The sequence below is a fragment of the Mixophyes fleayi genome, chromosome 6, assembly GCF_038048845.1.
Source record: "Mixophyes fleayi isolate aMixFle1 chromosome 6, aMixFle1.hap1, whole genome shotgun sequence".
NCBI lineage: Eukaryota > Metazoa > Chordata > Amphibia > Anura > Limnodynastidae > Mixophyes > Mixophyes fleayi.
In genome coordinates this window covers 226,029,428-226,057,019 of record NC_134407.1, presented here as the reverse complement: position 1 = coordinate 226,057,019, position 27,592 = coordinate 226,029,428, and the positions used below count along the sequence as shown (strand labels likewise).

Here is a 27,592-nt window from a genome sequence, read left to right as displayed (position 1 = left end):
TCTATGTCTGACCTTGAGTCTGTATTTCTGAATGAGAACATCTTTCAAAGGGACATTGAGACCCGAACCTGCTACAGCTTCATCCATCTGAGTGTACAAGAGTTCTTTGCTGCTCTGTACTATGTCCTAGCTGAAAAACCTATGAAAGAACCTTTTGTCAAGTTAAAAATGAGCAAAGTGAAAGATTTACTGAAGGCATCAGAAGGACATGGACATCTGAAACTAACTGTACGATTTGTATTTGGTCTTTCGAGTCAGAGACAAATTCAGGAGATTCAGAGAATCATTGGTTGTACTATTTCCTTCAGAGAAAAACCTGACTTGACGGAATGGCTGAAAGGAATGAAATCACACAACGATAATGAAATGCTTCGCTGTCTTTATGAGACACAGGATGTCGACTATGTAGAGAGAATGATGTCTCATATTCCTGAACTGAATATTGAAGGTCTGTGGGGTATGTCAATAGAAAGGACATCGAGAACACTGATTACCGAGCTGTAGCCTACTGCTTGGGGAAGAGTACAAGAAAACACGTTTGTAATTTTAATGTGTACACAATACGACCAAAGGCTCGGGAGGTTCTATCTAAAGCACTTTCTAAATGTTCAAACATGCGGTATGTATTTGCCACATTATTTCTTTGTGACCTGTATGTGTTCAGGAATTACATCCTGGTTTGAAGCTAATATTAATAAGTGCAAATTGCTATTTAAGATTTCTCTTTCATCCTATCTGGGAGACACTGCTACCATTGGTTGTATGAGGGGAGGTGGAGTTGGCACTTAACTAGATAACTTGTTTAATGTAACATGCTGACAGACCCCTCCCCTCTGCAACCCACTGTAGCCTTTCAGTTTAGTTTAAGTGCCCAAGGGAATTGGGCTTACTTTTATTGCTAGGAAGTTTTTTTTTGCTTAGTTTTTATAAGTTTTTATTATTTTTTTCACTTATTTTTCCTTTTACAGGAAGTGTGCTCATGTGACAACAGAACACACTCTGTTCCGTTTAGGGCGACGTAGCTGTCATACAGTGAGAGCCAAACAGCTACTGCGCTGTTTCCCTTTTTTCTCAGTTCTGACAGGCGGCTTAACAATGGCGCTGTCACACTGCTTGATGTCTGACATAGCAGCGCTGCCATAAAAAGCAGAGAGCACCGGTAATCGGAAAGATGGGGGCCGCCATCTTGAGGATCATACCAAGTCCCCTCCTCAGGAAAAGGAGGGAGGAACTTGGTTATAACGTACAAATTCTAGCCACAAGAGGCAAAATAATTACTATACAGCCTGTGCTGTGTGCTTAGCCATTTCAGAAGCAGCTTACGATCGCCAGCACAGGAACAGGGGCAGATGATTTATGGCACGCGATAGAGGGGAGAGCTAAGGACAATAGAGCTCCCCCACCTTCATGATCTACTTGGGCTCTTCCTGAGCGCCAAAGCACTGCCCGGGAAAGCAGCAGCCACTCTTCAGGGTCACTGCAGAAGCTGCTGACAGACCCCTCTCCTCATCCAGTGTATTTGCCAGATTGGCAAACATTATATATATATATAATGTGTATGTATATAATATTTCTATTCTATTGTCTATACTCGCTGTGTAGAAAGATAGGGGTATATGAGAAATGTGGTTTGTGCAAATAGCATATAATATAGAAATGTGCTTACAAAAACATATTTTGTGACACTCAAAACTTTTATGCAGGATACTACTTTTGACTGCCTGTCATAGATTACTTTGTATCTTTCTGTCAATTTCTTGTGTGACCGCCTGTATTGCATTTTGTTAGGGTGTCCAGGCTCTGTCACGCGCCATGCCCGCACATTTACTCGATGCCACGGACGGACACCTTCCCGACTGACAGTGCCGGCGTGTCCAGTTGCCTAGCAACGGGACGTATCTCTCCTTCCTGGTTCCGGCCGGCGGGCGCATGCTCAGTATAAAATAAAATAATACAAAAGGAATGCCAAAGCAGTATAATAAAGAGCTACATACAAAACAACTAAAATGTACTTATACAGAAATTGAAAAGTCTAGAGCTACAAGATCCCATTAGTAGATATATAAATTGAAAAGTAATCATATAAATTAAAAACAAATTACAAAACTTAGAATAGAATTATTAATAAAGATATAAATATAGTACCTCAAAATGTATAACTCATACTGAGAGTATGTAAACATATAAATATAAAAATAATAATAATAATAAAAAAATAATATACAAATAAAAATAGTAAATATATAAATATATATTTATATATTAAGGAAGCTTCATATATTATTCAATTCTATACCCTCATTTAAACCACGAGGAACCAATGTATTTAACCTAAAAATCCAATACGCCTCCCTACGACAAAGAAGATTAAATCTGTCAACTCCCCTAGGAGTAACATCTATTTGTTCAGTCACTCTAACCTGGAGTCCTTCCAGAGAACCCCCTCTACAAGCATTAACATGTGAAGATAAACTATGTGTTTCACATTTTTGAGAAAGTTTCTGCGGTGTTCTGTGAAGCGCCCTCCCACAGACCGGATTGTGCGTTCCACATATTGTAACCTGCAGGAACAATTTATTAAATAGATAACAAAAGTAGATTGACAGAATTTTGTCAATAGGGAATTTCTCCCCAGAAGAATAGGAGACAAAATAAATACATTTATGGTCTGCAGACCTACATGTGAGACATTTATTTCTGCCACAACAGTAGAAGCCATTAGGTCTAGTAGTAAGCCAGTTCTTCATTAATAAACCAGTATCTGGCTTCACTGACTTCTTTGGACCAAAGAAGCTAGGAGCCAAATGTTCTTTGAGATTACTAGATATCCTAAAAACCACATTATTACCTTTTAGGGATAAAGGAACCTAATAGATCATCAGGTGTCAATAACACAGAGTTCTTATTAGTAATGTGTCTGATCTGGTGGGCATAACTATTATGTGGTGTAATAAAAACCAGAGATCTCATATCTTCCTTTTTCTTATTAGTAGATATGTGTTTGAAGAGGTTTGTTCTATCAATATCTTCTACATCATTAAGAGCTTGCTGCAGCACTGTAGCTGGATACCCCTGTTCCAAAAATGACTGACACAATATGACAACATGTTTCCTAAAATCATTTGTAGTTGAACAATTCCTTTTCATCCTCAGGAATTGGCCCTTGGGGATGTTATTTTTCCAAGGCCTAGAATGTTCACTCTTATAATGCAAAAAGCTGTGAGCATCAATTGGTTTAGAAAATGTTTCAGTATAAATAACATTATCACTTACCGTTAGTGTGATGTCCAAAAAATTAATAGATAAACTGCTAAAATTATCCGTAAACCAAAATCATTAGAATTAAGATGTTCAAGAAAAGAAAAAATAGAAAGATTGTCCCCATCCCAAATAAAATACAGGTCGTCAATATATTTGCCATAGAGGACTAGCTTCCCCCCTCAAAATAGAGCCCCAGATGTATTTCTCCTCAAAAAGCCTCATATAAAGATTAGCAAAACTCGGGGCAAACCTGGTCCCCATGGCTGTGCCCAGTGTCTGTAAATAAAATTGTGAATCAAACAAAAAATTATTTTGTTGAAGTATGAACCGAATAGATGACAGAATGAAATCGCATAGAGGACTCTCTGTGGCCTTCCAGCTGATTACATATGTGACCATTTGTTTTCTCTGTCCACAATAATCCTTAAAAGGACTGAGTTTTTTTTATCTACAATACAATAATTTGCTGCAGTTTTTTTCTGCATGCTATAACTCACTTGTTTGAATATCGTGTAGTTCCTCTCTGCATATTACCACTTACCTGCTTGTTTCTCAATGCTTTCCGACAGCAAGGCAGCCTTTATTTCAAATGTGGCAAGTGTTTTAGATCTGTTTTGACAACACACTCATTCCAGCTGATTATTACATGTTCCAAATTACCCTGTTGGTCGTCTTTGATTCCTGGGAGTCAGGAGAGTGCTAGTTTATGTATTATAGTGACTCACTACCCACATTTGTTTAAATTTTGATGTCCATGGTAACTCTGTACATAATATACATTCAATAGTTGTTAATCACATGTCTAATTGTTGTTTTTAGATTAATTTTGACTGATTCAATATTTAGTTGATTTTTATTATATTAAATACGATTGATGGATACAGCGCTCCTTTATTTCTTTTTTACTATTACATTACCTATTATACTACCCTATATTACCTATTACATTACCTATTACATTACCTGGTACATTACCTGGTATATGCCTTAACACAGGGGTGTCCAACCTTTTAGCTTCCCTGGGCCACATTGGAAGACGACGAGTTGGTTTGGGCCGCACATAAGATACTCTAACAATAACGATAGCTGATCATCCAAAAAACCATAGAAAACATAGTTAACACATATATATGAGAAAAAAAGTGAGATATATATATATCACCTTCTTTCAAATCCCCTTATACTTACTTTTCAATCGCCCTGTTCAAAAAATCCTCTCTAGTTTTTATACTATAATCACTTTTTGTATTGTTTCTATGCAATATCAATAAAGTGCATTTAAGCCAGGCATTGTATATCAGGGTGCCCTGACCAGGCCTGCGGTACCTGACATATACATCACTGTGACCCCAAATTATGACCTGTTTTGCTAATTACACCACTATGTTAGTTAAGGGATAACAACTTATAATGGGCCAAAGAGAATTATATATAATGCCCCATTAGTAATACAAGTAGAAGTATGTAGCAGGGAGATAAGGTCCATGATGCTCCAGGACCAGGTGACTTTTATTCACTGGTCAATGTCCCTTGAAATAATAAAAAAAATCCCCCTTAACTTACCTTTTAATCGGCTTGTTCTCCTGTCCTTTTCTCTTCTTTTCTCCAATTCTGTGCTGCTGATTGTTCTTCTCGTGCGGGTGACTCCTCTGAGCTGCGCTCCGCAATGGATGTTGGGCGTGATGACATCACGCCCAACATTCACTGCGAGCACCACACGGAGGAAGAGACAAGAGAGGGAGCCGGAGTACCAGCTGATGTGACCGCAAGGTAAGTATTTTCTTTTCTTTGCAGGATTTTTTTTTTCCATTAACAGTGCTGCCCCCTTGCCCCAACCAAAAATCGTTCTGGGCCACATTTACAGGCTTGCTGGGCCGCATGCTTTAACATGTCATTTATACAGTTACAGTAATATATGTGTTTTCCTGCAGTTTCCATGCATGCAGATTTCCAGTTACAGAGGACGTAAATCAGGATGGATCCAGTATATCTGGGTTGTTTGACCAGTGTCAGCTGCAGAGACTACAGTAAGTAGATTATACTGTAACACAAGGTGACCTACAGAACCACTCACAGTAGGTCCAATAATAGTGATGTCCTATATACAGTATGCTCTATAACATTTATATGAATCCCCAGCATCATGTAAACCTCTGTCCCCAGATCCCACTATGGAAGGTACATCCACAAACATTTTGTTATCCGCAGATTCCCCACATGAGGTGATCGGAAGGTATGGTCAATGCTACGCCGGGCGGGAGATAAACGTTATTCCAGAGCTTCTGTTAAACTTTACGGGGTCACAATTATTCCAAACTTTATATATTATTATTTTTAACAATTCTTGTTATTTTAAAGGTTTAATAGATCCAGAATTCATGCTTTATACCAGCTCAGACATTCCCATCTGAGGCTGGTTTATGACAGTTGTAGCGTGACTATATACACACTTAGATTGTAGCATTATGGACCTATTACCATCTAAAGTAATTGTAGCATACAATGAAACACGGGATGGAGTGATATATTGTCATCAGTCTAGATGTAGCCCCACTTTTAAATCAGCTGTTCCCTTATATTTGAATTGCTTTGAAAGAGTGTTCGGTGCTAGGAGAACATTACTGAGATGAGCCAGTGTTGGCACTGAACATTGTGCTGTATATTCTTATCTGTGCTCTCTCATTGGTGCTGAGACAATTGTGATTAAGTTCTATATAGTTTGTATGAGTCATTTATAAGAGACTATTGTGTGATTGGTCTGGTAATTTGCATTTTGCATCTTATAAGAACTGACAGCTGTTTAATGAGAACGATTCAGGACTTTCTTCATTTAGTAACACAGTTGTCTGAATATTTACTTGAGAGATGAGAGATAATTTTGTTGTACCCCATCCCTCTGAATTTTAGGGATATTTATTTGTGAAAGTTTATTATAAGTTGTATTACTATATGTTGTAGTATACTCAGGGGAACAGGTATCATCTCCTGGGTGAACAGCAGCAGTAAGACACATGAGTCCAGGAGTTTCTTGATACAGCCATTGCCAGTTTATTCACCAGCTTGAATACAGGAACAAAACACAAATAAACTCCTAGCCGTCTGGCTTCTAGCTAATACATGTATGGAGGCTCTCTCATGTGTAGGACCTTATGTCCCACACATTCACCAAACCACATGTAACTGTTGCTCCCTGCAACAGAGTGTCTCCGGGGGCAGCTCACCTCTCCCAGGTCTGAGACACTGGCTGCATATCCCAGCTGCCTTATTACAAGCACCTCACAGGTGCATCCCTTGATCAGTCTGTTAGAGACTGATAGATCAGAAGACTGGGCCTTATGTATACAATGCTGGAAGCCTGGGACACATACATCTGTATCTAGGCTCCTTCCAGTGACTCTGTCACATATCCTCCCCCCTTTGTTTCAACCTATAGGTGTAACACTTGTAACCCTAAATGCTCCTCTAATTTTTCCCATAAACGTTTTAGCTTTACGCTGCAAACTGAGTGCAAGGGTATTGGTTACAGATCTTTTCCAACCCAAAGGAACACCGGTTAGTGGGGAAACTGGGGTAGTTGCCAGCGGACTTTTACACTGAGGTCTGGAAACATGGCATTCACACTCTGGGCAGGATGACCACCAATCAAAACATCTTTTCTAACCCCTGGCCAGAAGAACTTCTGTAAAACTTTATCTAGGTTTTTTCCTATCCCCTGATGCTTGGCAGTTGTCGAACCATGAGCCCAGTCCAACACTGCTCTTCTATATAGTTTAGGAACTACCAACCGCTCCACAATGTCTTTTCCTCGTTTATACGACTGACACAATAACCCCTGGGTTATGGTCATGTGGGGGCCCTGCTCATGCGAGCTTACATCCTAAGGGAGGGTGGACAAAACAGGCACGGAGGGAGGCAGTGATGCAAGGGAGAAGAAAAGACCAGGGGAGAGGGGGGAGAACAAGCAGAGTGGATGAGGGGTTAAGTGGATGGTTGGTAGGCTTTCAGGAACAGGTGAGTTTTGAGTGCCCGTTTGAAGGAGCACAGATTGGGAGCGAGACGGATGGAGCGAGGGAGGTCATTCCAGTGCAGGGGGGTAGCTCGGGAGAAGTCTTGGACTCGAGTGAGAAGAGGAAATTAGAGTGGAGGAGAGGCGACGGTCATTAGCCGAGCGCAGGGAGCGGGCAGGAGTGTGAATGGTAAGGAGGTTAGAGATGTAGGGGGCAGTAGCCTGGGAGAGAGCTTTGTAAGTGGTAGTAAGAAGTTTTTAAACCGTATTCTGTAGGGGATAGGGAGCCAGTGTAAGGCCTGGTAGAGAGGGGAGGCAGAGGAGGAGCGGCGTGAAAGAAAGATGAGTCTAGCAGCCGCAGTAAGCACAGATCGGAGGGGGGCGAGATGGAAGAGGGGGAGGCCAGTGAGGAGAAGGTTGCAGTAGTCAAGGCGGGAGATGATAAGTGCATGGATGATGGTTTTGGTGGCGTCTTGTGAGAGGAAGGATCGGATGCGGGCGATGTTGCGCAGTTGGAAGCGACAGGCTTGTGCAAGGGATTGGACGTGGGGGGCAAAAGAGAGAGAGGAGTCAAGGGTGACACCCAGGCAACGGAGTTGGGTGACAGAGGAGATGGTTGTGTTGTTAACAACGATAGAGAGGTTGTGGTGGGAGGGGAGTCTGGAGGGAGGAAAGACAATGAGTTCAGTCTTAGAGATGTTCATTTTGCGAAAGCGTGAGGACATCCAGGAGGAGATGGCAGAGAGACAGTCAGATACACGAGACAGGAGGGAGGAAGTGAGATCTGGAGAGGAGATGTAGAGTTGAATGTCGTCAGCATAAAGGTGATACTGAAGACCAAAGGAGGAGATGACCGCACCAAGGGAGGAAGTGTAGAGCAAAAAGAGAAGGGGGCCGAGGACGGAGCCTTAGTCAGGTCTTTTGTCTCACGCTCCAGCTCAGCCTTCTTGTGATTCTGCTCTGACTCTGCTAATTTTTGGCTTAGTTGAGCAATGGTCTCCTCAAGGGCTTGAAGTCGTCTGTTGGACCCTTCATTGGCTATCTTCTGTAGCCTGTTAGTTTCCAGCTGAGCTGCAGTAGCTTCTTGATGAGCTGCAGTAATTACCCCGTTGGTTTCCTGCTGGGCTGCATGAGATTGTACCAACGCTTTGAACATATCTTCCATGTTGCCTCCCGGGGCAGGAAAAGGGCAGAATGTAGCCTTCTTAATTAGCTGGCGACGTCCCGGGTTAGGGTTCATACGACTTGGTCATATAGCGTACATTCCCAAAATTGGGTGCCTGTCTCTTTAAATTTTCACACAGCCTCTTTTTGGTTGAGACACTAGGCTTCTGCTTCTTCTCGCCCACTGTAGCTGAAGTAGCCAATTCATATGAACCAAACACTTTTTTTGTAGAAGGGCACCTTACTTGACTTATGATATGTGGCACTACAACCAGCTCCCATTAGGCAAGGTTAGGCAGTTGCCTAGGGCGCCGGGCTCTGGAAGGCGCCACAGAATTAAAATTACTTTAAAACTGTGCGGCAACCGCTGACCATACCTTCCACGGCCGCCGTACAGCTGCAGATAAATCCAAAGGGAAGGGTCTATGGATCACCACCACCGCCGCCCTCCCCTCCAACAGCTGATGGGGCGCTCCGTCTCCTCCCCTCCACTCACTGACTGTCGGGCGTGACATCATCATAATGGCCCGACAGTGTCAGTGAGTGGAGGGGAGGAGACAGAGCAGAGAGGAGCAGCTTTATGGAGGCAAATTAAGGTAAGGAAAGATGTGGGATGGTTGGGTGGGGGGGCCGCGGATTTTGAAAGTGTGCCTGGGGGGGGGGGGGGGGCGCGGATTTTGAAAGTGTGCCTAAGGCGCCAAGGACCCTAGCACCGGCCCTGACTACAACACCCAGCATATATCACAAACTTTTCCTTTGCAGAGCAAAAGTTTTTCTCCTTTAACTTCTGCTCAATGGTTTTGCAAACACATTTGCACACTTCTGTTGTTTCAACACAGAAAACATCCACTTTGCACTGACAAAGATTCTCAATAAACTTTTCTCTTTAAAGTCTCTTGGTTTATGCACGGAACCACACCCAACTTGTGCTTTGCAGACACACACCTGCTTTCCCTTAATTAACACAACTTAGTCTTTCCATTGCAGAAAACATTTTTGTATTGACTCTGCCTTAGAGCAATTAACACAGTCCATGAAACACTTGATTCCTTTGCCTCTCACTGGTCTTTGCAAACACTTCTGTTTTCCCAACACAAATGACCAGTTTTCACAGACAACTTTTAACTCTTCTCAAATCATCATATATGCAGCAAATCTGTATAGACAGTATTTCACAGTAGGATTTATTACTCACATCCACGTGGTTCTCCGGATCCCACTGTTGCTGTACATAACATTCCAATATTTAGCTGCTTTTCTCCACAGGATAAAACACGCATGTATGTCCAGTGTCTGTTCCTTTAAACTTTCCAAGCACACACACAGAGCTGGTTTCTGTAAGTATCTCCAAGACTGCTGCTATTCTTGATCTGCGTAGATCTTTGCAAGCCAATTCTCCACCATATGTAGTATAATCAGGGGAACAGGTATCACCTCCTGGGTGAACAGCAGCAGTAAGACACACGGGTCCAGGAGTTTCTGGATTACAGCCACTGCCAGTTTATTCAGTAGCTTGTAAACAGGAACAAAACACAAATAAAATCCTAGCCGTCTGGCTTCTAGTTAATACATGTATGGAGGCTCTCTCATGTGTAGGACCTTAAGTCCCACACATTTACCAAACCACATGTAACTGTTGCTCACTGCAGCAGAGTGTCTCAGGAGGCAGCTCACCTCTCCCAGGTCTGAGACCCTGGCTGCATATCCCAGCTGCCTTATCACAGGCACCTCACAGGTGCATCTCTTGATCAGCCTGTTAGAGACTGATAGATCAGAAGACTGGGCCTTATGTATACAATGCTGGAAGCCTGGGACACATACATCTGTATCTAGGCTCCTTCCAGTGACTCTGTCACAATGTTCTCTGATATGTTTTTATTAGCATTAATAAATTGTGTATAGATACAGTAAAGTGTGTGTGTGTGTGTGTGTGTGTATATATATAGATCAACATAAGAGAAAGAGCGCCAAACATAGTGTAAAACCATAAAATTATGTAACATAAGACAATGTGCTTTATAAGCCGCCTACCAAATATATAGATATATCAGGCTTATCTGGTTATTGATCCAATTTCAGATCCTCCTCGAGAGATAGCAGGTTCACAGATGCACTAGAACTCAAAGGATCTGAAATTGGATCAATAACCAGATAAGCCTGATATATCTATATATTTGGTAGGCGGCTTATAAAGCACATTGTCTTATGTTACATAATTTTATGGTTTTACACTATGTTTGGCGCTCTTTCTCTTATGTTTATCTAGGTTATCTGCATCTGCAATTGATGCTTGTGGAGTTGGAGCAGCCTACTGTATGTGTATTTGTTTACATTTGAGCACTTTAAGCACTTTTTGGTGATATACACTGAGCGCCTGTTTAATCACTATATATATATATATATATATATATATATATATATATATATATATATATATATATATTTACTTTTATAAACTGAATTTAGCTCTCTAATTCCTATAGATTTAATTACTATAGTAGTTGTGATTTACAGAGTTTTAGAGTTCTCCTTTCAGTCCGCTCATTTGTGCTCCGCGTCCTATTGCACATTTTTTGTATTTTAGCATTGTGTACTTTATTCAATTTAATAAAAACCTTTATATACACAGTAGTGATATAAGAAATTACCTAATCCAGATACTTCATCTTTCATCAGGTTATGGAGCTGTCATCTGACCTCATCCTGCTGTGATGATCTCCTCTCTGTTCTTATTACACCCCGGTCTCTGATCAGACTGGAACTGTCATGGAACGATCTGCAGGACTCTGGAATGAAACTTCTGTGTGAGGGACTAAGACATCCAGACTGTATCCTACAAGATCTTACGTAAGAACTGTCTTAGTATTTATATATCTGTCCTCTCTGTACAAGACATGGACCACACAAGGCAAAATTACAGAGAATTACTTAATATAATTTCCTTTTGTGTAATCTGAATTGTATTTATAGAACACGTTTTCTATTTATTGTTAAATTACACCATTGTTTTGCTTTGTTATTTTTATATAAATGTTTACTATTACTAGTTAAATAATAAGTCCCAGACAGCTGATACTCTCATTAGGTATTTGGACATAGACAGATGGGTGACACTTGTTGTGACAGGTTGGACCTCCTATGTCACCCTGCCTGTGTGTTGCTGGGGACTCACTGAGCTTGACTTGCCACCATCTTCTTTCTCCCAATTGCGCCCCTCTAAAGCAGTAGGAGGGGCTTATGCTGCCACCACTAGGCTCCTAGAACTGCATGCTTCTGGGTAACACTCGCTGCTAGTGTACCCCCTTGCTGGGCAACTGGGCTGGTACACCTGACCTCTTGCCTTTAGATCAGGACTGCTGTGAATGGTACCCCCTGGCCTATCACACTGGCCAGAGCTGCAGGTAGTGGGCAGAGCGTTGGTGCTTGAAAGCTGGGTCCAAACCTCAGAACAGCCAGAGAACAGATTAGAGTTTAGACTAATCTGTAGGCCACAAGAATTTCAGCATGGAAGAAGTCATCAAGCAGGTCTTGAAGAAAGTGTTTATTTAGCTCAGCGTCCTGCCAAGGACAGTTCACACTGGTTTAAGGCACCAGGGATCGGGTCAGATGGAACAATAATGATACATTTTAGTGTACAAGGGCTCTCTATTTATACAGTTTTAGAGACTAGTCTTGGCAGGGGGTAAGCCAGCCCGCTGATCTGATGGCTCCGCACAGACTGCAATATTTCATTCAATGAGTAACATCAGGATGTGAGATGTTCTTTAAACATTGATTTTAAATGCAATTTATAACAAAATTTGCAGTAATCTGTGATATCCTAAATTACATTGATCAGAGATTTCCTTTCACGTTAACCAGAATACAGGTAACGACTCCTTTCCAGGCCTTCAGGCCAGAGCAGGCATTAGACACTTCACATCGAAAGACTTAGTTAGCTATCAGCAAAAATGAATTTTCTCCCCTGGTCTCAGAAATAAAGACATTTCCTATACCAAAATACACACAATATCAAAAATAAGTACATTTGCAATTATATAAATAAGCGCCCTGCGCTATTTCCTTTAAATACATTTATACCATCAGTTATTTATCAGTGATCCATCCACACTCAGTAAATCAATAACAACATTATCAGTGACATAATACACCTACATTGTATCTACATTACACAGTTTTATTCTTTCAGTTATGACTTCATGCTGAGTGTGAGGATGGAAATGATAAGAAATTACTAATCCAGATACCTCATCTTTCATCAGGTTACGTTGCTGTCATCTGACCTCATCCCGCTGTGATGATCTCCTCTCTGTTCTTATTACATCCCGGTCTCTGATCAGACTGGAACTGTCATGGAACAAGCTGCAGGACTCTGGCATAAAACTTCTGTGCGAGGGACTAAGACATCCAGACTGTATCCTACAAGATCTTTGGTAAGAACTGTCTTAGTATTTATATAACTGTCCTCTCTGTACAAGACATGGACCACACAAGGCAGAATCACAGAAAAAAATACCTACAGTAATTCCCTTTCCTGTCCTGAGTTTACAATATATTGTAATAAAATATTCATTTATTGTTAAGTCACAACGCATTGTTTTTCTTTATTTTAACTATTTTCTTAATATTTAGTGTTTTACATTAGTATTTTTGTAAGACCCGGGCAGATTGTACTCTCATTAGGTATTTGGAGACATAGACAGATGGGTGACACTTCCTGATATGTGACAGTATTTAGAACAACTTTAATACAATAAGGGTCGTGTACGTTGAAAACCGCAGCATAAGTGCTGTTCTTGTGATGTCACACACTGCCCATCTGACATGTTTTACTGCGAAGCAGATAGATTACAGACCAAGATGGTGGGGTCTGCGCAGGTGAACAAGTGATGTCAGATAACAGGAGTTAGCGGATTGGGGTGATCCTTACTGAGTATGGAATAGACACAGAACTGCTATGACCGTCACACCCATATTAAGAAGAACTAGAACTTGTACTGTCAGGTGAGATTATTGGAATGAGATAAAGGTGTAGAGGGTTTTTGTGAGGTCTCTACCCTGGCTTGTAGGAGGGTGTACAGCAATCTTCTACCTTAAAAAGGAATTCAGGGTGCTCAGAGATGGTGGAAATCAGGTCTGGTCCTGTACTTATAATATGACACATATTACACCTTCCAGCTGTACTATGTCTGAAAATGCGTATTTCTAGGCGCACTGCATCCAATGTGATAAATACTTCTATACGCAGTAGTGACGTGTGATATATACCTCTATACACAGTAGTGACAGGTGATATATACCTCTATACGCAGTAGTGACGTGTGATATATACCTCTATACGCAGTAGTGACAGGTGATATATACCTCTATACGCAGTAGTGACGTGTGATATATACCTCTATACACAGTAGTGACAGGTGATATATACCTCTATACGCAGTAGTGACGTGTGATATATACCTCTATACGCAGTAGTGACGTGTGATATATACCTCTATACACAGTAGTGACAGGTGATATATACCTCTATACGCAGTAGTGACGTGTGATATATACCTCTATACGCAGTAGTGACAGGTGATATATACCTATATACACAGTAGTGACATGTGATATATACCTCTATACGCAGTAGTGACAGGTGATATATACCTCTATACGCAGTAGTGACAGGTGATATATACCTCTATACGCAGTAGTGACGTGTGATATATACCTCTATACGCAGTAGTGACGTGTGATATATACCTCTATACGCAGTAGTGACGTGTGATATATACCTCTATACGCAGTAGTGACGTGTGATATATACCTCTATACGCAGTAGTGACATGTGATATATACCTCTATACGCAGTAGTGACATGTGATATATACCTCTATACGCAGTAGTGACATGTGATATATACCTCTATACGTAGTAGTGACATGTGATATATACCTCTATACACAGTAGTGACGTGTGATATATACCTCTATACGCCGTAGTGACATGTGATATATACCTCTATACGCAGTAGTGACATGTGATATATACCTCTATACGCAGTAGTGACAGGTGATATATACCTCTATACGCAGTAGTGACAGGTGATATATACCTCTATACGCAGTAGTGACAGGTGATAAATACCTCTATACACAGTAGTGACAGGTGATATATACCTCTATACACAGTAGTGACATGTGATATATACCTCTATACGCAGTAGTGACATGTGATAAATACCTCTATACGCAGTAGTGACATGTGATATATACCTCTATACGCAGTAGTGACAGGTGATATATACCTCTATACGCAGTAGTGACATGTGATATATACCTCTATACGCAGTAGTGACAGGTGATATATACCTCTATACGCAGTAGTGACAGGTGATATATACCTCTATACGCAGTAGTGACATGTGATAAATACCTCTATACGCAGTAGTGACATGTGATATATACCTCTATACGCAGTAGTGACATGTGATATATACCTCTAAATGCAGTAGTGACATGATATATACCTCTAAACGCAGTAGTGACGTGATAAATACCTCTATACGCAGTAGTGACGTGATAAATACCTCTATACGCAGTAGTGACATGTGATATATACCTCTATACGCAGTAGTGACGTGTGATATATACCTGTATACGCAGTAGTGACGTGTGATATATACCTCTATACGCAGTAGTGACTTGTGCTATATACCTCTATACGCAGTAGTGACATGTGATATATACCTCTATACGCAGTAGTGACATGTGATAAATACCTCTATACGCAGTAGTGACATGTGATATATACCTCTATACGCAATAGTGACATGTGATATATACCTCTATACGCCGTAGTGACGTGTGATATATACCTCTATACGCAGTAGTGACAGGTGATATATACCTCTATACGCAGTAGTGACAGGTGATATATACCTCTATATGCAGTAGTGACATGTGATATATACCTCTAAACGCAGTAGTGACGTGATAAATACCTCTATACGCAGTAGTGACGTGATAAATACCTCTATACGCAGTAGTGACATGTGATATATACCTCTATACGCAGTAGTGACGTGTGATATATACCTCTATACGCAGTAGTGACATGTGATAAATACCTTTATACGCAGTAGTGACGTGTGATATATACCTCTATACGCAGTAATGACGTGTGATAAATACCTCTATACGCAGTAGTGACGTGTGATATATACCTCTATACGCCGTAGTGACAGGTGATATATACCTCTATACGCAGTAGTGACATGTGATATATAACTCTATACGCAGTAGTGACAGGTGATATATACCTCTATACGCCGTAGTGACAGGTGATATATACCTCTATACGCCGTAGTGACATGTGATATATAACTCTATACGCCGTAGTGACAGGTGATATATACCTCTATACGCAGTAGTGACAAGTGATATATACCTCTATACGCAGTAGTGACATGTGATATATACCTCTATACGCCGTAGTGACGTGTGATATATACCTCTATACGCAGTAGTGACGTGTGATATATACCTCTATATGCAGTAATAACATATAATATAGACCGTCCCGCTGTCCCCTCACCATAATGGTAAATGTAAGACATTTATGAGGATAAACTGAGCTATACATTAAGAGATAAATAGAGCAGTATAAATATTAGTAGGTTGGACTTTGATTTGATTTTTTTTAAACTCTTCTTTTATTGTATATAATGCAAAGATTTTTTTTTTACAAAAATCCAGCAAACAAAGCGTCCCATAATCTTGTTATACATTATTTTTTTATAATTGAAATACTTTGGTTCTATATTCTTCTGTTGTTAAAAAATATATTAAAGTAAATTTTATAAACTTGGGAGGACCCTGAAATATTTCAAAAGTTTAGTGAAATAAAATTTCAAATACTCTTAAGAAAAACTATGTAACGTATAAGGAAACATTTAAAATAAATAGAATACAGAGATCAAAGTATAGCAAATACTAACAAGTCATCCAAGTCACTCTTTACCTTTTTATCTTCCAGTTACTACTTATTACTCTTTAGAAAGATTTGGGAATATCCCAAATATAATTTAAGTCGACATGAATGAGATCAGTGTTGATGTAGCGTATCATATGAATTTTATTCTATAGAATTAACAAGAGACTCTATATTGTCTGGGGGTTGTAGTATATTATTGTCTTTAAGTAGGAACTATATGCAGTGATTTTAGGTTGATAGATGAAAAGCTGTTTGTTTGGGATGTTGGCTTTCTCCTGTAATTGCTGGAAGCTACACACATTATTCCCCCAGTCAGTAACGTCGTTGATAGCTGCTATACCATTGTTTTTCCAATGTAAGAGCGTTCTCAAGGTCAGGATCGATTGCTGGTGTGAAGATACCCGGTTGAAGGTAAACCTCTGCTCCGCACAGCTGGCCTACCCGGTACCTATCCAAGGTTCAACATCACCCAGGCAAATAGCCGAAATAAAATAAATAAGTTTATTTAACAAAATGGTAGCACCAAACAGCAATAAGCATATTTAAATAATAACTTGCAATAAATAACACTACAGTCTGGCACAGACAACATACAGGGTATAAACACTTCACCAGTATCCTTGTCACTTTCAGGGATTGCTGTCTATCAATCCAAGCTTATCCCCCTCTCTCCTTTAAGGCTACCAGCAAAGTAGGCGGCCCTGAGTCACTGTCACTCCGCTTTTGACGGACACACTGGGGCCTGATTCATTAAGGATCTTAAATGAAGAGGATTCTTATTTCAGTCTCCTGGACAAAACCATGTTACATTGCAAGGGGTGCAAATTAGTGTTCTGTTTTGCACATAAGTTAAATACTGACTGTTTTATCATGTAACACACACAATTTCAGTGTACAAATAAGCCATCAAGTATTTGTGTGCTACGAGAAAAAACAGTAAGTATTTAACTGAAATAAGAATCCTCTTCATTTAAGATCCTTAATGAATCAGTCCCCTGGAGAGGTAGATCAGGGCACGGCAGTACTCCAGGGACCGATTGTCCCTTTCCTGTCAGGGACAGAGATCTGGATCTCAACGCCAACCTGACCTCAGCTATCACTGGGTAGTGAATGCCAATTTGCTGTCCTATGTAGCTTTCTTTTAAGCCCAAAAATGACGACATCAGCAATTTCAGGACCTGCCTGATTGGTCCTTTTCTGTGTTTACATTTTCACAGATAAACATACAGACAAAGAGATAGCAAATGAGTCACTACTGATTAAATTAGGGACAGGTATTGTTCTGTGGCTATACCGCAGAGTTTGTTTAAACAGGAGAGATCACAATCCAGGCACATTTACATTTAAATACACAATGCAGTCCTTTGTAATTAAACATAGAGCTCTGCCTGTGGACCTTTTCCCCATCTTAATACATGAGACCATCTGGTGTGATGTACATTCATACAGGCTGAAACAGGACTAGTCTGCAAGATAACAAAACATGCTGGCAGACATTTTAACTACACTAAATTAGAATATATACAAGTTTAAATATGACTGACAAATATGGGGAACCACAGGGCTAGAAAAAGTATATGTTTTTATAGTCCGCAGTTTGTGAGAAACGAGGTGCAGACAGGTTGAGGTGATATTAATACCTTGTTTCACCACAGCTGGGTTCCCCCATATCGGAATAAATCTAGAGTACCTATCACTTCTACCACATTCTTCATAGGTATCCCTGAATAGAATATGTTCATGAAACTGTTTCAAGCTAAGAGATTTTGGGGAATGTACCAGGACAGCTGGAGCATAAGGGTAAAATTACTTTCTCCAAAACCTTATTTGTAAAATGATCCTAAGGTTAGCACTTCTGCCTCACAGCGCTGGGGTCATGAGTTCAATTCCCGACCATGACCTTATCTTGTTTCTTGCTTCTATATTTTGACTTCTACCTGACTCTTGTCAGCTCCTCTACAATGACAGTGTCCTAACGGCAGAGCTGGGAGCCGTGCGCCGAGCAGATTTGAAAATGCACTGTAATAGCACCGCAATGCATACCTATGGTCTGCAAAAAAGCTATTTTGCTGGTGGGCGATTGCACCACCCGCATTATTTTAAATAATAATGTCTCATTCTGAGACACTATTAATGTATACTCGCCCACCAGAGACTGGTGCTCTAGGAAGCTGCCCACCAGGTGAATTTTTGGGTGTATCCAGAAACCTGCAAAACTGGACGGTGATTGATTTTGTACCGTTTGTTATTTATATGTTGACAATCGGATACGGTGCGATATGTGATATTTGGGGCCTGTGGCTGGATTACGTAGAAATAACTTATTGTAGATATTTATTTTATTTTGCAGAGCACCTCTGTATATCGGTGCAAATGTACTTATCTTTTTATATAAGTATGTGTTTTGTATGGAAAAGTATTGACTTCTGAGACAGTATATAATGTTTAGGTTTTGTAAATTTTCTAGAGGAAATCCCAAGTAGGCATATGTATGGAGGGGATGTGTTCTTACAACTATATGGAGGCAGAAAATCTCATGTTAATTAGACCTTTTGATCTCTGAGTAACCAACATGTCTGTCGCGGTGGTACTCACTATTACGACGCTGGAAATTCCTACACTACTTACCCCGGCAGGATTACACCGAAGACCTCATCGCCGACTGACTGGAAACACAGACAGCTTGAAATGGAGACCTTACTAAATTGCGGCAGCGAAAGAACCCGGCAGCGTCCGATGATGTCACATTGAAGGGACACACTGTCATCCGAGCTCTTAAGGTAGTAATTTAAGGAGGTGCTGCCTGTACAAGGTTCTTTACTAAGTCTCCGTTTCAAGCTGTCTGTGTTTCCAGTCAGTCGGCGATGAGGTCTTCGGTGTAATCCTGCCCGGGGTAAGTAGTGTCAGGATTTCCAGCGTTGTTGTATAGTACCCAACCCATCTGTTGAGCCTGATAGCACAGCAGTAAGTACTTATACTTGCTGGTAGACTTCCTATGCAAGCGATCACAGATTTATTTGAATTTTGCAAGTTAAATGGTTTTAAAAGCAAGATTAGAGAAAATGTTTTATCCTGATAGTAAACATTCAATATAAAACCTCAGACCCTGCAGGGCTGCTAGCAGCACTGTAAAAAGGTGTTAAACCCCTCCAGGCTGATTTATGTGCAGGCTGCATGAAGCCTAGATTGATTTAGAGGGGCAGGAGGCTGGATTACCTCCTGCCAGGGTATGTGTGTAAAACTGTATAACAAAAGCACCGTTTGACCATGTAAAATATCATTCCATCTATACACTTTTGGAGATCACTAGTACCACAAACTAGTGTGAACTGTTCTTATTTGAGGTACTTGAGCTAATAAACATCATTGCTTCAAGATCCTGCATTGACGCCTACTTAACTGTGGCAATTCCTGTGCCCTACAGATTAGACTAATCTAATCCGTTATCCGACTGTTCAGAGGTTGGAACCCAGCATCCAGTACCAATGCTCTGCTACCTGCAGCTCTGGCCTGTGTGATCCATCCACAGCAACCCTGATCCAAAGGAAGTGGTCAGGGGTACCAGCCAAGGTGCCCAGCTGGGGGGTACACTAGCAGCGAAAGTTACCCAGAAGGAAGCGATTCTAGGTACCGCAAAGGAGCCTGGTGGTGGCAGCAGAAGCCCCTCCTACTGCGTGTAGAGGGGTGTAATTTGGGATAAAGAAAGGAGACGGTTGCAAGCTCAGCCGGACCCAAGCAGCACAGACAGGGTGACATAGGAGGTCCATCCTGTCACAGGGTCAGATAAATAGATGTTTTAACTATAAAATAGAGTAATGTTATTTTAATAAAATGAGTATTGTTTGAAAACCAGACAATAGGAACATTGATCACGTCATATGATAATAATATGGGGTGGGGGACAGAAGATTACTTGTGCTGATTGGTGAATGTCCAGGCAACAATGGGGTTTTTAAAAAACAAAACATTTTTTGGTATCTATTATATTTGTTGCTTAATTCATTTAAGAAAGCTCTGTCTTAGTTACAGATATGATTTATGTCATGAACAATAACAAAAATGCCTGCAGTACATGGAAAGTTATTCTGATGTATTTCTGGGGTAATCTGAGGCCACATGATCTTTTACTGAACAATACTCTAAGGAGACGTTATCCAGCTACACATCCACCCACCCTCATCTATACTCAGTACATCAATAACAACGTTATCAGTGACACCTACACCCTAATAGATGAAATATACACCTACATTGTATCTACATTACACAGTTTATTCTTTCAGTTATGACTTCATGCTGAGTGTGAGGCTGGAAATGATAAGAAATGACTAATCCGGATACCTCATCTTTCATCAGGTTATGGAGCTGTCATCTGACCTCGTCCTGCTGTGATGATCTCCTCTCTGTGCTTATTACAAACTGGTCTCTGGTCACATTGGACTTGAGTAAAAACAAGCTGCAGGACTGTGCAGTTATACTGCAGGAATGTGTGAGGCCATCTCTGCAGCTTCTGATGTAACTTACATCCAAGTTATTTTATATTTGCACTAAATGTGTGTTGCCAGCATTTATACGTACGGTTTGTTGGTTTAATGTTAAACTGAGCGGGTAAAAGCACTTTCTCCACAGATGGATTAAGACCCCATGAAACCCCAGACAAGAGACTGAATTGGGCCCCACTTCACCCCTCCTTACATCCAAAACAAACCAAAAGCATAAAAATGAGTTTGGGGTGATCCAAGGTGGAAGCTTAGGTTGCCTAGTGGATGATTGAGCTCTGACCTTCTCTTGCACACTTATTATTAGCTAGACCTATTGGTGTAATAGCACTCCCAGAATAGAGTGATGCCTATGTTGCTATCATTAAATTAACACAGATTGGCTCTAAATTCTTCTCACCATGATAGACATGATACAGATGTACTAACCTCTCTAACGCCATACCGAAAATATATAATAATCACTTCCCAATGTTTAATGGCTAATGGTCCATCAGAGTTTAATGGAGTCGCTCTTCTGTTTAATGTTAGGTGTCTTTATTACTCTCAGCCACCTACTTACAGATAGAAATGGCAGATGTGTAATCCCAGTAGGGATGTTATAGGACAGTCTCCACAAGATATCATTGCATGCTCCTAATTCATTTACCATTGTTTATAAAGCTGGGGCAGCACGGTGGCTCAGTGGTTAGCACTTCTGCCTTACAGCACTGGGGTCATGAGTTCGATTCCCGAGCATGGGAATCTGTGTGGAGTTTGTATGTTCTCCCTGTGTTTGCGTGGGTTTCCTCCGGCTGCTCTGATGGCTGACCATAGCTGTCAGCCATCAGTCATCAGTCCACCATCATGTCACTTGTGTAGGAATCGGGGAGCCCGTATTGTGTAGGGGATTTCTGCATTATAATACCCTATAAACCAGCTGTCATTCCACATGTAAAACATGACAAAGGATCACGGTAATAAGTGTGTGGAAGATATAATGAGTTGGAGATTGTCTGAAATATACATAAAAGTTTAATTTGCTATCATTATATACAGTTGGCATTATATATCCAAGACAGAAATCTGCCTTTATCACTGTTACCAGATAGATGCTGACAATGGTTATTAGTAGAGTTTGTATGTTCTCCCCGTGTTTGCGTGGGTTTCCTCCGGGTGCTCCGGTTTCCTCCCACACTCCAAAAACATTCTAGTATGTTAATTGTCTGCTAACAAATTGACCCTAATCTGTATGTGTGTTAGGGAATTTAGACTGTAAGCCCCAATGAGGCAGGGACTGATGGGAGTGAGTTCTCTGTACAGCGCTGCGGAATTAGTGGCGCTATATAAATAAATAAATGATGATGATCATAAAGCTCTCTGCAGATATTTGAAAAATTAAACAAGATTCTTATATTAGCTGATTTTATTCTTTCCCCAGATAAAGCAAATGATATCTCTATTCCTGATAAAATCGTCAAACGGTCCAATTATCTCTTACCTTCCAATAAAGCCAGCACTCACATCCTCGTTAGACCTCTTCTTCCATACCAACTCTACTGAAGATATCCACACTTTCTGGTGCCCTTAAAGCTGTGGTACGGGGCGTTCACGGCGCTGTCTGCATTAAACCAGCTGCTATGGAGAGACAGAAGGAGCTAGAGAACAGGACCATCACATTGGAATGCAGAATAAGACTTGTTGAGTCCAGAAAGCAGGAACTAAGAACAACTTTACTCTGTTTCCATACTACAGGTTCAGAGGGTGCTCAGCCGGCTACGCCTGGGTAAAGGGATAAATACATTTCAAACACAGGGGTTGGTCAGAGGCCAACTAACCAGAAATAGAATTCAGGGGTTATAAATTTACTAAAACGTCTAACATAGCAACCAATCAGACCTACCATTTTCTAGAATGTATAAAAAAAATATATAAAAAATAAATCGCCACCATCCAAAATGATACCGGAAATGTGTACTTTGGAATATCGCCGAATTTGTGGAAATGGATAAGAACCACACTATTTTATTCTTGATGACATAAAAACATTACAGATAAAACAACAATAATCACTGATACCAATACATAAATTCTGACCAGTGCACTGATCTACATGACTTACAGAGCATCCGGAAAGTATTCACAGCGCTTCACTTTTTCCACATTTTGTTATGTTGCAGCCTTATTCCAAAATGGAATAAATTCCTTTCTTCCCATCAAAATTATACACACAATACCCCATAATGACAAGGGGAAAAAAGTTATTTTTGAGACTTTTGCAAATTTATAAAAAAAAAACAAACTAAGAAATCACATGTACATGCAGATCCAGGATCTGCAATATGATATTTAGAGAAATGTCTGGGGATACTGTGATTTTCAACCTTTTGACGAATATTCCTCAAATGTTCATATATGTGCACTTTCAGTGGTCTCTTAGTTTTGCCTACATATTTTTTTCCACAATTACATTCAAGAATTAAATCACATGTGTAGCACAACAATTCATGTAAGACTTTATATTCCAGGTTTTCTGAGCAGATGTATGTTAAGGAAATTTACCATGTAGAGCAGTGGATCCCAAACTTTCTCAGTTCGAGGCACCCTTAGGGTCTCCATAATTTTTTCAAGGCACCCTTAAGGCAAAATATATACCAAGAAGTCCCCCCGCCTTGCTTACAAACGGTCCTGGCCGAGGCACCCCTGTGAGATCGCCGAGGCACCCCAGGGAGCCGCGGCACACAGTTTGGGAACCACTGACATAGAGGTTAATAAAGAGGGGGAGACCGTCTTTTGAAATTGGAACAAAAGGGAACATATTGGATAAAGAAACACTGCTAAAGGTACAAGAGACGCACAACTGTTAGATGTTTACAGTCTGTATCTGGCACCAACAGAAGAGTGATCTCCGTTCCAGGATAATAAATGTTTATAGTACATAAGAAAGACACTCAGTCAACACTCTTGCTAATCTTTCTGTCCAGTAGATAAGCCAGACATTAACTGCAATTTGAGTGCAACAGATCACCTGACTCGGCAGGCTTGAGGCAGAGAGCGTATATTCGGATTAATGATAAGTAATCCACGCAACTTAGTCTCCGTATTAGATTTTCTTTCAGTCCAGCCAATAGAGCAAATGTTCTTACCCAATTCCTGGGAACTGCAATGTGAGTGGAACAATTCACTTAACTCCAGCAAACATGGAACATATGAAGCAAACAATAAAGTTATTATTTGGTAGTGCAGACACTCATTAATCATTACCCAATGCCCGGGAACTATATATGAGTGCTGCAAGTCACTTAATCCTGCAGACTTGAAACATAAGCCGTACATTTGGGTTGCCATCCACAAGATAATTGAACTTCTGTTCTGACCTCAATGTTTCAATGAATCACAAGCCAGGGATCTCAGCTGTATTTGTAATTGTCCCCTCGGCACTGCAAGAAGTACTTCCAGTAGTGGGATATACTAAAGACAGAATTGTGTACTTCCTGCTGCTCCTGACGTGTTTCATTCAATCATGAACTTTTTCAAAGCAGAGCATTAGAACATATCCTTAAATACCATCAGCGTTAATAAGGGGACACCTCTATTTCTTTTTCAACCAATAATTGTTCCTCATTCATTTAAAATGATCAGATGTTCCTTTCTCCTTCCCAATTATTCAACCTCTAATTACTCCCACAGTGGGCATAAATTCCTTCACATATAAAAATATACCAATAAATAGAAATATTTATTTACAATTAAGTCTATACAAATCTTTGTAGATTACTTAAGCATGATCAAAATTAAATAAACAAAACATAATGTAAAAAAATAACAATCCAGCTTTATCTCATAAAAATAAAAATTAAAAGATAGTTACTATCATTAAAAAAATCTGTAAGAACTCTCCCATAAATCTACCATATAATGCTTAGTAAATTGCATAAGAGATGTATTACCCAGGAAAATCATTCTCATATTAACATATACTTCCAAATTAATTCCAGGTTCTTCTCTCAATTTAAAAAGGAGGGGTAAAATATTTTTATAATCTTTCTAAATTATTCTTAAGAAACTTAATTCATAAAAATATTTTTACATTGGTCCAACCCCAGGATCAAACCCCAATCTCCAACATTCAACTTTATTGCAAGAATGTGTCATTAGTCTCCATCCAAATCTCTTCAAAGACCCAGAGATTGCCTAAGCAAACCTCTGAGAACCTACCAATCAATTCTCCTCATAGAATTCTAATTTCTCATTAAACCCCTCAGGATATAGGGTTAATAATGTTAATCTTAATGTTTTCTTCACACATTCTACTCCTAACTCTTTGGGTCTCCCCCATATACTAGCGAAAAGTATCCAGCTACAATATAGGTAATTAAAAAAATGGGGGGGTAGAACTATTTTTATAATAATTCTAAAATTTTCTTAAAATTTTAATACATAAAAATATTTTCCAACCCAAGGTTTAAACTCCAATCACCCACATTTCAAACTCTATTGCAGGAATGTGTCATTACTCTATTAAGCCACTGAGTAGCTATATTCAAATGAGTGTAAATTCAGTCCCTATATCTTCAAAGAACTAGAAATAACCTAAGCAAACCTCTAAGAACTAGTCAATCAATTTTTCTCATAGAAATCTAATTTCTCATTGAGCCCCTCAGGATATAAGGTTTGGAGTTTAAACATTCATAAACATTCCTTTTGACACAATTTCATGAACCGATCTCCCCCCCCCCCCCCTTAAAGTTTTCTTCACACATTCTACTCCTAATAATTTCAAACCCTTTGGGTCTCCCCCAAGTGAAAAATGTCTAGCTACACTGTGGGTCTGAATCTCCCTAATAATGTTCCTCCTATGTTCTCTAAACCGCTCTCTCAAAGTCCTCGTTGTCCTGCCCACATATTGAAGTTACCATGAACATTCCAAAACATATATAACATAAGTCGAGTCACAATTAATAAAATCTTTAATAAGGTACATCTTTTTGTTCACAGAAGTAACCAAACTAATACTATTCCCTATAAAACCACATGTTAGGCATCTTGTCTTTCCACATCTAAAGCATCATTTTATTCTCTTAAGCCTAGAGATTGTGGACACCCCCATGTGAAAAATTACTTTTCTCTATCCTACCACTGGGGGACACTGCGTTACATTGGGGTATAGTAGGTGGGACTGGAGTTAGGCACTTATAAACCTGTTTGTTTCCCTGACTCCTCCCCCACTATGCCCCTCCTCTGTAGCTGACTTCAGTTGTTGTAAGTGCCTTCTGGAGAAAGGTCCCTTCTGTATAGGCTCCTGCCTATACTTAGTTTAGCAGTAGGTTTTCCTGTTTTTATTTTTCTTCCTTTTCAGGTGCAGCGCTGGACTCGTTGAAAAGACCCAGAGGAGTGAATAGTCCCAGGGGAATACTTCACTCTGAGTTCCAGTGCAGGTAAGCAGCTCTTCAGCACGCTTCCCTCGCACCTCTGCCGGCAGTCATCCCCTAGAGCAGGGGTAGGCAACCTGCGGCTCTCCAGGTGTTGTGAAACTACAAATCCCAGCATGCCTTGCCATCTATCTGCTGGTTATCTACTGGCAAAGCATGCTGGGACTTGTAGTTTCACAACACCTGGAGAGCCGCAGGTTGCCTACCCCTGCCCTAGAGAGAACGAGCAAATGGGCCATGTTTAATTTGTTTTAATTATGCCTTTAAAGGCAAACTTTTCATTTGGGCCACAATCAGATATGCGGGCGGGAGTGAAGGTGTCTCCACCTCTCCTCTCCGCCTGCAGACTTGCCGGCAGCCTCCCCCCCCCCCCTAGACAACGAGCAGTGGGGGAGAAGGATAGGCATCGCGCTTTGTGGAGGCGATGAAGCTGTCAGTGAGACCGCACGCACCCTGGGCACGGCAGCGCGGCGGTTCTCACTTTCCCCCGACTGCAGCCATATTCAGTATATGGGCTGAGCGGCGGTGAGCAGAGGCGGACATGTTAGGAGAGGGGAGTGCACCTCCCCCTCTCTCCCTAATGGCGCGAACGGCGGCCATCTTGGTTCCGGAGCACACACATCAGTGCATGCTGCTCCAGACTTCTGCCTCTCTTCACCTGGTAATGTTGGATCGTTTTTAATCCTATTTGTAAACGATTGTCAGCCTACTTGCCACACAGTCAGGACTTTTATTTCAGGATCCTGTGACTGCTGTATATATTATAGGATTACCTATTTGCAGGGCCTGATTAACCATAGGGCTAACTGGGCTACAGCCCAGGGGCCTCTGGCATCCAGGGGGCCTTTGAAAGTGCTCAGCAGCAGTATTGATTGGTTGGGGGCGGGGGCGCCCCCGGCGCCATCAGTGCTGCTGAGCACTTTCCCTGCAGTACTTCCCCGGCGCGCTGTATTCTCCTTACTGAGGAGATCTCGTGAGTCTCACTCTCACGAGATCTCCTCAGTAAAGAGTGTACAGCGCGCCGGAGAAGGAGGAGAAGCAGTGCTGGGGTGGGGGGGAGGGGCGGCTCGGATCACGGGGGGGGGGGGCCTCACGGGGGAATGGAGGCCCCCTTAGCCCAGTGGCCTCCATTCCCTTAATCCGGCCCTGCCTATTTGACAATATTGGTAGTTTCCTATCCTCCTGTGACATATTTTTATTTTAAGGCAGAGATATACATTGATATGGGAATACATATCTGTATGATATTCCATATGGTGACTGTGGATGGA

General features: G+C 40.8%; 1 protein-coding gene across 20 annotated transcripts in view; it reads right to left on the bottom strand.

Annotated features, from left to right (window-relative positions):
- Positions 1 to 27,592, bottom strand: part of LOC142160072 (uncharacterized) — a 1,559,230-nt gene that overhangs the window by 673,602 nt on the left and 858,036 nt on the right. The gene's annotated exons all lie outside the window — the stretch shown is intronic.